Below are 14,331 nucleotides of genomic sequence, written 5' to 3' on the forward strand. Positions count from 1 at the left end.
GAGGAAGATCAAATCAGCAAGGGCATATTCACAAAACACAACTGCTAAAAATGGTGACTTTTTTTGGAAATTATAATCTCAATAATGCCACTGTGAAGACAAGAGCCCCTTGTGTAAATTAGTTGAGGAGACAAAAAAACAACACAAAACTGAAAAGAAATCTTTTGTTGGTGTGAGGGAATGATCATATACCTAAATATATATGCGTACATCTACATTAGTTGATGCCTGGTATTATTAGGCTGATATTGAATATTCCTGACATTCCATCACGTTGAAGCCTGTACTTTGAAATTCTGACTCTGAGCATATTCGCTGCAAAGGGCTTTCCTGATAATTAGCTGTAGCTCCTGTGGGGCAGGCACAGAACCCGGAGTGTGATTATCAGTAAACTCTTCAGACCTGAATGAGCTGTGCAGGGAGGCCCTCTCTCTGTGTTTGTCATGAGAAATTCCAACGTACTTAATAGCTCAGGAGACCAGCAATGCCAAATTGACACGCCAGCTGTGTGAACCTTCAGGGTTGAATTATTATTATTACTCCAGTAGCTCTCTCTTAATGTAGCTCTGAATCATCACTGAGGGTCCTGTGCCAGCAGCTAATTACAAAGTTCTAACCCTGAGTGTCTGCCTGCTATGGAGATCCACCAGCCAGTGAGTGCATTCTTTAAAATCACTTTCAAATTAATTTACCAACTGGCCCACCACTTACATCTATCACAGGAAGATGACGGTGAAATTGGCAGGCGGGGCTGCCGATTAATGTTTGCTGTTTGTTTCATGATCCTACCAGCTTCAACACTTAACAAAAGATAAAGAGATTTTCTTTCTGTTCTTACAAAGAAAAACAACAAGATATTCTTAGGTGTGGGCTAGTAAACCTTTAAGGAGAGTTTTCCCCTTGTTTTTTTCTTTATTGCCAGGACAAATGAATCAGGATCTAATCTGCTTACAGCTGAGGGATTTGCACAGAGATTTTGATGTGATCAGAGGATTATCTTCAGCATCTCAGATACTTAAACTATTCTTTTCATTTTTAGCAGGTCAACCAAAGTGACAGATACTTTTGTCAAAAAGCATTTCCAGAAACTCAGTTTATTACCTTTTGGGGATTATATGTTCCGAACACATAACAGCAAATTTGGAACAATAGTAATGATCTCCTGCATGCTCACAATGGTGAAAAAATGGGTTGATATGGGGTGACTTTGAAGTTTGATTTCCATAGGCAACCACCTGCTGTTCTCCTCCAATTACAAACAATTCTGCAATTTACAGATAATCTAATAAAAAACCACAAGAGGTATATTTTCCAACACATATAAAACCTTTAATGCTGTAACTTAGCAATTAAAATATTTAAAAAAAATAAGAACCTTGCATGGTAGCGCATGTCATTAACACAATTGTAAAAGAGCAAGCCAAATCACGCTAAAACTTTTATCATTGAAAAGGATCTGGCCTTGGCTGGAGTGTTGACCTGTGACTGAAGGGCCCCGGGTTCAATTCCGATCAAGGGCACATGCCCAGGTTGTGGGCTCAATCCCAGTGAGGCGCATGCAGGAGGCAGCCAATCGATCGGTGATTCTCTCTCATCATTGATGTTTCTATCTCTCTCTCTCCTTTCCTGGCGGGGGGTACGTGTGGGGGACAGCTGATCAATGATTCTCTCACATTATTGGTGTTTCCCTCTCCCTCGCTCCCTTTCTCTCTGAAAAAGACCTGTCAAATTCCTGCCCATAGGGAACCTGGGCTTGGCCCTTGTATATTTTCTGTCCTCCAAAATAGATAAGGAAAAGTGAAGCACAAACACCAGAGAATGCAAATGATTTGAATTTTTACTTGACAGCAGTCTCAGCTTTCTCCATCTGTGGCGCCGCTGCTGTGCGGGCCCACTTTGTTTATGGCGGCTCCTTTACTCCCAGCTGCTCACACTGCTCTCTCATACACCTGTGCTCTCTGAAGAGCGGCTTTGAGGACCAACCCAGAGCACAAAGTCTGATCACAGCACACAACAAAGGTCAGCTCAAGGCTCAGGTTTTGGTAGGACCATCATTGTGATTTCCCAACTGAAAAAAAACAGTTACACTCATGACCTTTGATACATACTGTGCTTGCTCCAGGAATTATAAAGATGAGCATAACCTCTGTTTTCACGCATCTATAATCATTCTTCAGAAATTACCTGAAAAGAGAATAATGGTACTGAGATGCTGCTTCTGCTTCTAATACTGCTATAGAATACTTAACAATGCTTTTCTATCAAAATGGAAGGTGTGCTACATATGCAGTTTTAATTTTCTAGTAGCCCCATTAAAAAGGTAAAAGAGCCCTGGCTGGTGGTGCACTGTAGTTAGAGTTGCAGGTTCAATCCCCTGCCCTGGTCAGGGGCATGCGGGAGGCATCCAATCCATGTCTCTCTCTCACATCAATGTTTCTCTCTCTCGCTCTCTCTCTCTCTCTCTTCCCCTCCCTCCTTTCCTACCTTCCACTCTCTAAAAATCAATGGGAAAAATATCCTTGGGTGAGGAGTAACAAAAAAATAAAAGAAAAAAGTGGGATTAATTCTAACAATACGTTTTATACAACACTACTCTAAAATATCATTCAGCTTGTAATCAATATAATAATATTACTTCTTTGTACTAAGTGCTTGAAATCTGTGGTATGTGTTACAAGTAGAGCACCTCTCGATTTGCACTAGCCATGTTTCAAGAGTTTGTCACTAGTAGCTATGATACTGCACAGGGCAGGTCTAGATTGCAAAATGTAAATTTTGGACTTCTGTTGATGCAGGTGATGAATTTGATCACATGTATTTTATGTATTATTGATCCCAGTGTTACTATTTTTATTTTTGACTATATTTGTTTAAGTTTTTGCTTCCTCATGGGTGTTTTTTTTTTGGGGGGGGTGATAGTTGGAATTTTATCAACTGTTTGTTGCCTTCTTCATAAGAGGTGACATACTCTAATCGAAACAGTCCTAATTAAGTAAAAGCTGTGACTTTCCTAAAAGACACCCGAAGATGCTGTGTGCTTGGGGACATGAAGACATCAAAAACTTAATTAAGATTTAGGTCTGAAACAAAAATATACAGTTCAGCACACACTTCTGACTAATTCAAATCCCGCAGAATACAGTCCTAGGTCCCTTCTGTGCCTTTCATCTGCCGAACTCTGCCCTCTGTTCCAGCTCCCTTGCTTTCCAGGCCCCTGAACACACTCCATGATCTAGTCATACTGAATTATTTACCCTTCCCCTAACGTGATCATACACACGCCAAAAGGCAGCTATTTTTACCACTCCGCCACAGGTAAAGAACGTGAAGTTCAATGCGGGTAAATGACTTGCCCAAGCTCACACAGATACTAAGAGGCGAAGCTGGGAAACGGATCTTTTGACACTTGCAGTGATCCTGCCCGTCTCTAGAGGAGGCAAGTAGTCCTGGCTCTGCAGCCCCTTTGGGAAGAGCATCCTTGGTTGCTCAAATGATATAATGCAAGTAGCCAGACCCAGCTTCCTGACTGTTCACTTTTAACTTGCTGCTCTGCATGAGACAAACACAATCTTTTATTGCAAGCGTTTGACTTGTATTTTGCAGTGGAACCAAGCATGTCAAACTCCCAGCCCACCGGCCGCATGCCTCGTTTATTTGGCCAGTGTTGGCCTTTGAATTTGACATGCGTGCTGTACACATTTACAAAATACAAAGAGGCAAGGAATTAATGGTTTTGTTTCCGTTTCAAACCGTACTAAGTATTTAACTTCTGTTATGTCAAAGGCAGATCAGTCTAAGAGCTTGACAAGGTAATTTGAGGGAACGTTACAAATGATGCCTTTGAAATTACTGTTGTGGCTTTGGGTTTTTCCCCTGTTGTTTCTAACAACCTACTATTTTACGGGGGTGAATACAAAGTTGTTTTCGCTTAGGAAATTGCTGGTATTAACGGAATGAGTTTGTGGGTTAGCAAATATTTTAAAGGTGAACACACTTTTTTGGAAATGAGACTTAATACCTGGCAGCTGCTATAGTGGTCCTAGAAGCCTGGAAAAGATGTCAGCCAATGCCAAGCAAAGCAGAAATGCCTGAGGTGCCTTGTCAGTGGTGGAGGAAGGAATGGAAAACCTTAGGGAGGTGGGTGAGCTGGAATGAATGTTTTCTGTGCAGCCAGAAGACCCACCAGGGGATTACATTCCATGAGAGAGTCCAGGCAGGGGTCCTCAAACTACGGCCTGCGGGCCACATGCAAATACAAATATTGTATTTGTTCCCGTTTTTTTTACTTCAAAATGAGATATGTGCAGTGTGCATAGGAATTTGTTCATAGTTTTTTTTTAAACTATAGTCCGGCCCTCCAACGGTCTGAGGGACAGTGAACTGGCCCCCTGTTTAAAAAGTTTGAGGACCCCTGGTCCAGAGGATACATCATTCACCAAAGCCATGCTGGTGAGGGGGGCACCCACATTACTAAGTAGCTCAGTGGTGGCTCCTCTGCAGCCAGGCTGACCGTAACAGAGGCAGTCCTAGATTGGGCTCATTATGCCATTATAGTCTCCAAAGTTATAAAGGCCTGGGGGTACCACTGGACCCCCAGAAGCCAGCAGGCCACAATTACTAGGATGGTCAGAGGGGCATCCAGTGGGGCTTGGCCCACGAGGAGCTATAGACCTGCTTCACGGAGAATGATACACCTCTGATCAAAAAATAGGAGAGCCACCAAGCATGCTACTTGGCATCTATAGTCAAAAAAAGTAAGAAGACTGAGGGCAGTTATCCCCGATAAAACGTCACAATCCCCTGTGTATTTCTAAGACCTGAGCAGACTTTCAGATTTGGAATCATTGATTAAAAAGAGTCCAGGTTCCTAGGAAGAAGGACCCCAGAAGACCACAGAAGTATATACTCCAATGATTCTCCCATTCTGTCCCAAAGAGACGCAGGGCCATTTACTTGGGTGATATATACTGAGGAAAGGTGAACACCCAAGTATTTTGAGTACTACTTGACAAAGGGTCTTAATTGATGTTATAACTGAGACCTTACATGTCACCATGGTTCCTCTTTAAGGTGGGGATGTAGGAGTGAAATTAATAGTCCTGACAGTCTGCAATAAAGTTCAGCCCACAGAGTCCCAGTCATCCTTTCCCCAGATCCCAAATGTACGATTAAAATTGGTGTAATTAGCAGTTTTATATTTCTTATATTTTCTTCTCAATATTAACAAGTATTTTCATATGAAGTTTTATTTAATTCTCAATTTTTCTATATATATGCTTTTTAAAGAATTTTGGATTTTATTTTTATATCAGCACATCTATATATTTTCACTTTTTTCCCCATTGTGAATTATGTATTGCATTACGGATATACTGTCTACTGTATTTTAAGTTGTTGACTTAATTTTTCAAAGAGAAATAACTGTGGCCCTGATCGGTTTGGCTCAGTGGATAGAGCGTCGGCCTGTGGACTGAAGGGTTCTGGGTTCGATTCCGGTCAAGAGCATGTACCTTGGTTGCGGGCACATCCCCAGTAGAGGGTGTGCAGGAGGCAGCTGATCGATGTTTCTCTCTCATTGATGTTTCTAGCTCTCTATCCCTCTTCCTTCCTCTCTGTAAAGAATCAATAAAGTATATTTTTAAAAAAACTGCTGTAACATGTTAGAAACATTTGTATACTTTCATCTAATGATATAGTTAGCATTTGTTCAAAGCTGTGTAATTTATTCTAATATGTTTTTTTTTCATTTTAACCACTATTTTCTATGTGTATTCCAGTAATATGAGTACTTGCTCACAAAAGAATACATTTTAGTTTTTCTTCATGTTGCCCACTTGTTGCCTTGGCCACTTTTAGTTGCTACAATAGGAAAAGCGAATGGTTCTCCAACACTGTGTGGCTTTTTGTCTTCTGCTATTAGTGAAAAACCTCAGACTTTAAACCTTTAGCATAACATTTGATGAAGTTTTATAAAATAGGAATCATGCGTTAAATAATTTAAACTTGGTAAAATCATGTAGGCTTTTTAAAATAAAATATTTGTTAATTTTTAAATACCTTGCACATCTTTATGCCATGGCTACGTGCTACTTTTTTGCTAATATCTGAAGGTACTATATATGATTCAAGAAAAATTTTATTGTTAAGGATGGTACTGAGTACAAATTTATATTCTGAGAAGTTTTCTTGATAACTTTGTGGGGGGTTCTGTGTGCGGGTGTGTGTGTGTGTGTGTGTGTGTGTGTGTGTGTGTTTAGTTTTGCATGACTTCTTGGCAAATTTCCATTTGTTTTTAACTATAACATGGTCAAAAAACACCAGGTGTAGGAGGACTGGCAATGCAGCTATTTCTCACTGTACCTGCTCTTCCTATTTTGAAGTCCTTGGTTTCTTGGCAGGATCTTTTTTTAGGGGCCTGTCCATTTTGTGCAAGTTCATTTAATTGAAAGTACATAATAAAATGCCTAACTTCTTCGAACCCTGTATATTTTCTAAAACACAGATACAAAATATCCCTTTCCTAATTTTTACACTAAAAAAAAGAGAAATAGAGGTTCTAATATTTTCTTCTCGCAACCCATTGGATCATGTTACAAACCTTTGGTTGTGTATATCCTTCCTTAAAGCCTTACTGGTATTTCTGGCAAATATGATAACAGGGCTTTCAAACATTTTTTTTTACTATGACAACGATAAGAATCCATTTTATATTGCAATCTTACTCGCACACACCCATCAATGAACAAAGTTTGTATAAATAATACTATGGGTGATGCACTCTGTTATTTCATTTCATTACAGGGGCTTTGAACTGGAGTTTGGAAAAGATGGGGGGAAATTATGTAATGTAGCCGCAAAAACAAGTTGCTGCTATGTATGATACAGACAGACAACAAACAGCATGGTGGCTACCAGATGCAAGGGAGGGGGTGAGTTAAGGGTAAGGGGCTAAACGTGTGGTGGCAGAAGATGATTTGACTTTGAGTGGTGGGCACACAATGCAATATATATATTATTTACATAGAAATGTACACCTGAAACCTATATGACCCCATGAACCAAAGTCACCCCAACTATAAATTAATTACCAAAGATTATTCCAATGTAAAAAATGCAATTTGCTACATTGTTTAGATTTTTAACCCCTAACCTGATCATGAGTTTCATTTACATGAAGATCTATTACACTAAGTAGAGAAATTATCTTCATTTCACTGTCCATAAGAAATATAGAAGAGCGAAATGCACAGTGTTAGACTTTGATCTATTGGTTAGATGCTACACATATCCATTCAAATGTAATAATTGATATGCAATACTGAGGAGTACCTTGTTTAGCTTCATTTCTCTCTTCAAACATAGGCCTAATAATCTGAACAATAAAGATTTAAATTAAAAAAAAAAAAAAAAGAAATATAGAAGAGCGAAATGCACAGTGTTAAAGACTTTGATCTATTGGTTAGATGCTACACATATCCATTCAAATGTAATAATTGATATGCAATACTGAGCAGTACCTTGTTTAGCTTCATTTCTCTCTTCAAACATAGGCCAGGTTACAGAAAAGGAACTTGAACTATAGTACGATGCCCTCAACATGAAACTATAAAATGACAAAAACAATTGGGAGGGTGCATTATAAACAAGAATCCTTTCATAATAGAATTCAAAGCATATTTGGTTATTGACATTTTTCTAAAGTAGGGTGGCATCTGAGCAGTTTTGCTTCCTGTCAACACTGTTGCATGTAACATCACCAAGCCCAGCCTTTGGAAAATGATGTCGAGCAGCTAGACTGAAATTTCAAGGCGTCTGCCAAGATCTCTGGCATTTGGGATTTGGCAGAATGTTGCAAAATAAATTTTCTTAGACAATTCTGGTCTTTGCCGCATACCCAAATGTCTGGGAAGTGATTCCAAACGTTCCTCTGATCACATTTTCCTTCGCATCTCTTGCTTTGGTTACTTTTTATCTGCCTGGGTTAAGATAGCAAGTCACACCCGCTTGGGAAATCTGAGGCCATGCTTCTTTACCCTGTTTCACACAACCCTTCCAAATTCCCTTCAAAAAGCTACTGTGATTAAAATTAATACTTTTAAAGGTAAACATACCAAATTAGGGTCATTATTTTAGACTTTTTTAATAGCAGTTTTAATATCATAGGAAAATGGAGAGTAAGGTACAGAGATGTCCCATATACTCCCTCCCTTCACACATAAACAGTCTCTCCCAGTATCGACATCTCCCACCAGATGGTTACATGTGTTACAACTGATGAACTTACATTGACATATCATCACCCAAAGTCCATAGTTTACATTAGGGTTAACTCTTGGCGTTTTATAGGGTTACCTATAGGGTTAACTATAGGGTTAACCATAGTATTAACTAGGGTTAATCTTAGATGTAGACAAATGTATAATGACATCTAAGCAGCAATGTAGTATAACAGAGTAATTTCATTGCCCTGAAAATCCTGTGTTCTGTCGATTCATCCCTTCCTCTTTCTTAATGCCTGGCAATCACTGATCTTTTCTCTGTCTTCCTAGACTTGAAACCGACTTTTGTGAAATGTCATTTAGTTGGAATCATATAGTATATAGCCTTTCAGATTAATAGTATGAATTGCCCATTAATAATAAGGCTTTGCCGAAACCGGTTTGACTCAGGGGATGGAGCGTCGGCCTGCGGACTGAAAGGGCCCGGGGTTGATTCTATATTAAAAAAAAATAATAAGGCTTCACTTAGTAATATACATTGAAGTTTCCTCTTTGTCTTTTTATGTTTTGATAATTCATTTCTTTTTAGTGCTGAACAATATTCCACTGTCTAGATGTACCAGTTTGTTTATTAATTCACCTACTGAAGAACATCTTGGTTGCTTCCAAGTTTTGGCAATTACAAATAAAGCTTCCATAAACATCCACGTGTAGGTTTTTGTATGGATGTCAGTTTTCAACTCCTTTGGTTGACCGTCAGTGCCGCGATGGCTGGATTGCGTGGTAAGCCTGTTTCGTTCTGTAAGAAACTGCCAACTGCCTTCCAAAGTGGCTGCGCCATTTAACATTCCCACCAGCAATGGGAGCTCACATCTCCTCCAGCATCTGGTCTTGTTAGTGTTTGTTCATTCTAATAGGTGGGTAGAGGTATCTTATTGTTCTTTTCATTTGCATTTGCCTGATTACATAAGACTCGGAGCATCTTTGCATGTATCTATCAGCGATCTGTATGTCTTCTCTAGTGAGGTGTCTGTTAAAGTCGTTGGCCCATTTTTTAAGTGAGTGAACCTCACAAGTGTTTCTTAGTTGTCCTCTCATCCCTGTAGATGGGACAGGATGGCAGCACTGACTACTGGGAACTTCCCTTTCTGTCAGGTCAGAGAGGTTCCAATAAAACCCAACAGGTAGGCTCTGGTTAGAGTTTCTCCCGAGGGTTGGCCTTGCTAAGAAGAACAGAGTGCTCCGGCATATTGCAAAAATGGCTCCTTTCCCTCTTCCTAGTGCAGTGAAGGGAGCCCCCCACCACAACTCCGACAATTCTACTGTGAGAACCTGGTAGAACTCCTAAAGGTAAAACTCACAGAAGTGTGGGGCTCCTAATGACTGGGTCCCCTTGAAGTTTTTAACCATCAAATTTGTCTACTCTGAGCCTCCAGCAACTCATCCGTTACAGTTTAACACTTCCTACCCTGGCCTGGGTTCCCGTGAAGATTTCAGCTCCCGACTTTATGCTCTAGGAAGTTGCAATTCTCTGATTTTGCTTGTTGGGCTCTAATTTTGGGGGCAGCCCTTTGTCCTATGACCTTACTTCTCTTACAGATCTAAGACATATTATTTATTGTGCAGTTTGTTCAGTAACTTTTTACTTGTTGTTATGAGAAAATGGTGACTTCCAAGCTCCGTACATGTGGAAGCAGAAACTGGAATTCCTGGGTCATTTGTCAGATTTGTAATATTCTATACAGCAGACTTTCCTCTGGTTCCAACACAGTCGTGCTGTTCGAGCAGGCAGATAGAAAGATATGAGTTGGGAGAGGCTGGAGAGGCAGCTGGGGCTTGGAGGAAGTAAGTGTTAGACGTGACAAACTGAAAATAGACAATGGAGGCATCAGGCTCTATGCAGGCAAGAAAGATTCAGAGCCTTTGGGATGTGATCTGATGGCATAATACTTAGATGAAGGAGCCTTATAAATTAAAGACACTTTTTTTTCTTTAGAAATAAGGAAGGGGGAGACTTACTGAGGAGCACTCCAGTCTAGGATATAAATGTCCCAAACCCCACCCAAGCGGGGCACTCGGTTTGGCCAGCTGAGTTGTCTGTTCAGATCCTATCTGAGAGTATTTCTTTTCTACAAAGAAATCCTCCCTTGTTTTTGCTGACATTTGTAGTCTATTGTATGAATTCATTCCTACAAGCAAGACAAGAACTGGGTTCACAGAGTACTGTCTCTAGACAGAGACCCCCTTGACCACCGCTGACAACGCCATTGTGGGACCCATCACTCACAGAAGGATGTGTTGACCCCTCCCCCCGACTTTCTCTTTCCTCTTCTTTTATTAAAGCAAGATAACCATTTCCTCCTAATCTTTGAAATAATCATTATTCACATCTGTAAATATTGTTTATACTATCTTTAGGCAATGCAGAGAGAAAATAATTTTGTGGAATAGGGTTTTCTCCTTCATATTGCGTTACATGGTAGTTGCTAGGCTCACAGCACTTTGTAATGCATAATAAAATCCAGTGTCTTTCTCACATTGATGTTTCTCTCTCTGTGTCTCCCCCTCCCTCCCTTCTACTCTTTCTAAAAATCAGTGGAAAAAATATCCTCAAGTGAGGATTAGCAACAACAAAAAAAGAAACAAAAAATTATATATTAAAAAAAGACTAAAAGCTTGACTTAAAAGCTATGTTCAAATATAAGATGGTATTATATTATAAATATATGCATCATTACAAATTTGAAAGAAGCCAGACAAAAGAAACACAAGTTATAAAAGTGAAAATATGTAAGAAGGCAGTTTATGTAGCTTTCCTAAGAACTCTGTGGGATTTACCATAAAGTCAAATGGCAGTAAGTGTCTATCCCTGTCCCCATTTGATAGAAATCTGAGTAGGGAAAATAATTCTTTACATTAGGTTGTAAACAAGTCTTTGATTTACAAACTATGCATGATCAGAGAAAGAAAAGATCTCTTCTTTTGATAGAAAATAACATTCTTTGCCAAAATCCTGACAGTGAATGCCAAGAACTAGATGAGTCAAACATTTGCTGGCAAAAATAAATGCAAAAGTTTCAAAATTTATCACATTTATGAAAAATGCTTGCGATATGCCTTTACTGTTTGTGATCCCTAGGGGCGTGACTGTATTATTGAAGCCAAGAGTCACACAGCGACCCTGAAGTATAAAGCTAGATCTAAAAGCAGGGAAGCATGCTCATCTCAATAGTTCAGCCGGGATTCATAGCGGGACATGTTGCTCGCATGGGATAGCACCCCACCCTGCTTGGTAACCAACATATACAGACTTACTGGCAAGAAATCACCTTCTCAGGAGACAGAAACTGACCTCCATTCTCTGATGTGAATAAGCAGTTTAGAAAGTGTACTTGGATTACAATAGAAGGCTCATTTGCTGACCTTCACCCTCATATCACTTTCCTCTTCCATGTTCTTGGACTTCTGCATTAGTACAATACTGTCTCAAAGTCCTCCCAACTACGGAATCCATCCTTTGTCGAAACACCTTCTCACAGTAATATGCAATATGCAAACCAGAACTAAAGCAGAGGAGCTCTGTACTGAAGATACAGAGTTATAGAGGAGGAGGGGAAAACACCCCATGTCATAGCCATAAAAAGTCCCAGCTGGCGTTTACTTGGCTGTTATATGTGAAGTGATGGAAAGGCAATCCGCTGGGAAAATAAGATTCTATTTCCCCTGTATTCCTCACCTTTGGATGCATATTAGCATGCATGATGTGAGAGTGGGTGAGGATTCATTCCCACAACGAGCTTCTAGAATGCTAGAATCAAGACACTACGGGGGATACAAAGTATGTTCTCACTCATGGTGTGCTTCAATACTGTTGGATTTTTTAAAATTGTCATTTCATTATATATTGACTTTAATATTCTAATTAATTAGATGATTCAAATATCACATCTATGCATTTTAGAATTAAACATTTCAAAAAAATAACTTGGAAAATTAACTCAATTTCTCAGTCTTCTATTTTCCCCCTTAAACATTATTTAATTCACTGTTGGATTTTGATTTTAGACAAATTGGATTTTTTTTCTAAATACTATTAAGCAGGTTCAAAAAGTATTTTTATTCATGTTTTATAATATTCCAGCAAACTGAAGCAAAGAGTATATCTTAAAGTCACACACAATGAATGTCTTGAAGTAGTGGCATGGGTCAAGGTGATAAACCAGTCACATTTGGACTCACATCTTACTGATCTAAGCCACCTCTAAACTGAAATAAAAACAAATACATGGAAATGATGTTTTCTTTTATATCTTGAACTCTAAAATGTGGGCAGACTCAAGTGAAAGATTCTGGACAGTATAACCAGAAGGTTGAAAACTGCAGCCATTTTCTCTCTGATTCTCCCTTCCTAATTTGTTACTAAAAATGATCTCTATGTATGTCTGTTGTCTTTTCTTCATTGAACATGGATACTTTCTGATAAGAAAGGCCATTGAGAATTGCCGTGTTTGAAAATCTATCACCAACTATGAGTCTAACCCCAAACCCCTAAATTACTTGATCCCTGGAAATCTATGCACTCTTGGGACTACATTCCCTAACACTTGCTTTAAGAAACAGGAATACAGTATAATTAAATATTCTATATATATAAAAGTCTAAGCGACTGATGGACTATTCAACCATTTAGCCGTTTGACCATTTGACTGGTAGCTATGATGTGCACTGACCACCAGGGTGTAGACGCCCAATGCACAGGCATGGAAACATGGAAGAGAATGATGAATCTCAGAGGGAAGGCGGGAGGGAGAGCGTGGGAAGCAATTAACCAAAGATCTTATATGCATACTAGAGGCCTGGTGCACGGATTCGTGCACCGGTGGGGTCCCTCAGCCTGGCCTGCGAGGATCAGTCCAAAACCGACAATCCAACATCCCCTGAGGGGTCCCGGATTGTGAGAGGATGCAGGCCAGGCCGAGTGACCCCCACCGGTGCACGAATCCATTCACCGGGCCTCTAGTACAACATAAAAACAGTAAACCTAGCATTTTTTATTTTTTCAAAGTGAAGGACTTTATAAAAATTTTCAGTAATAATAATGCTTAGACACTTATAGATTACATTGTAGCAATGCAGCTCTATTAAAATGTGTTGTTTTTATTTTATTACTTTAGAGAGAGAATTATATTCCACTTTGAAAATTACTGCATGTGTTACTACTTAAGAACAATATGTAATTAATCTAAAATAATGAAAGACGTTAAAATAGTAATGCTTCATTAAATGTCCCTAAGCATATTTAAAATATCACAAAGGGGTTTGGGCAGCTTAGCGGTAATTATTTTAGATTCCAAACACTGTACCTTTGTAAAGACTCTTGGGATTCACCGTAACCTGCGACAGCCTGAGGAATACTCTGCTCCACCTGTAATTAAAGAACAAGCACCTTGGGGACGCTGAAGGGAAGACGGACATTGTAGGCACCAATTGACTTAAAATATGTCTTCCCTTCTCTGTTTTGGCACCTTGTGAATATTTTTGTGTGCATTTAACTTGTGTTGATATCCTTATCTCCTTAAAAATATAACATCAACACAGTTCAAATAACTCTATTATATTTGTGGCTTTTAAGAATCTTTTCTAGGAAAAAACAAAACAAAAAACTATCTAAAGTGCAGTGAATCTGAGTTGCCCATGGGAACGGAGCTGGCTAAGGCAAGCCAGAACTGGAACTCAGGTACCGTGAGGCTTGGTCGGGTACCCTGAGCTCTACTAGTATTAAAGTAATTAGGAATTTTAAGCACTGCCAATGTCAATGATATACAGTGTTTCCAGAAGCTTCCATGCTCTGTTTAAAGTTCCACTAAGCATATCATTGCTTGTCAGCTGTTGGGACATACGTAGCTAAGATGACACATGATCGCTTGTGCAGGAAGACAAGGCAGTGCATCTTAAAGGAGAACCAGAAGCCCCATCAATTATTACAGCCTCTGAATACTCAGCAGTCAGCCTGCAGGAGCTCATGGGGCCACACAGAGTGGTTTAGAATTGAGTTTAAGTCTCAGGAGCTGAAAACAAGCATGCAAAGGGCACAGGAGGAAACCAACACTTT

General features: G+C 39.5%; 1 long non-coding RNA gene across 2 annotated transcripts in view; it reads right to left on the reverse strand.

Moving 5' to 3' along the window:
• Positions 1-13,645, reverse strand: part of LOC107183992 — a 75,876-nt gene extending 62,231 nt beyond the window's left edge. The window contains exons 1-2 of one of the 2 annotated variants that reach the window (XR_001514813.1): positions 13,583-13,645; positions 2,109-2,184 (exon numbers count right to left, since the gene is read on the reverse strand). This is a non-coding gene — a long non-coding RNA (uncharacterized LOC107183992). Of the gene's footprint in view, positions 1-2,108; positions 2,185-7,329; positions 7,366-13,582 lie in introns of those variants that run through there. The other variant, XR_001514812.1, reaches the window with a different exon arrangement.
• Positions 13,646-14,331: the final 686 nt, after the last annotated feature.

The sequence above is a fragment of the Myotis davidii genome, unplaced genomic scaffold (genome assembly GCF_000327345.1).
Source record: "Myotis davidii unplaced genomic scaffold, ASM32734v1 scaffold1, whole genome shotgun sequence".
NCBI lineage: Eukaryota > Metazoa > Chordata > Mammalia > Chiroptera > Vespertilionidae > Myotis > Myotis davidii.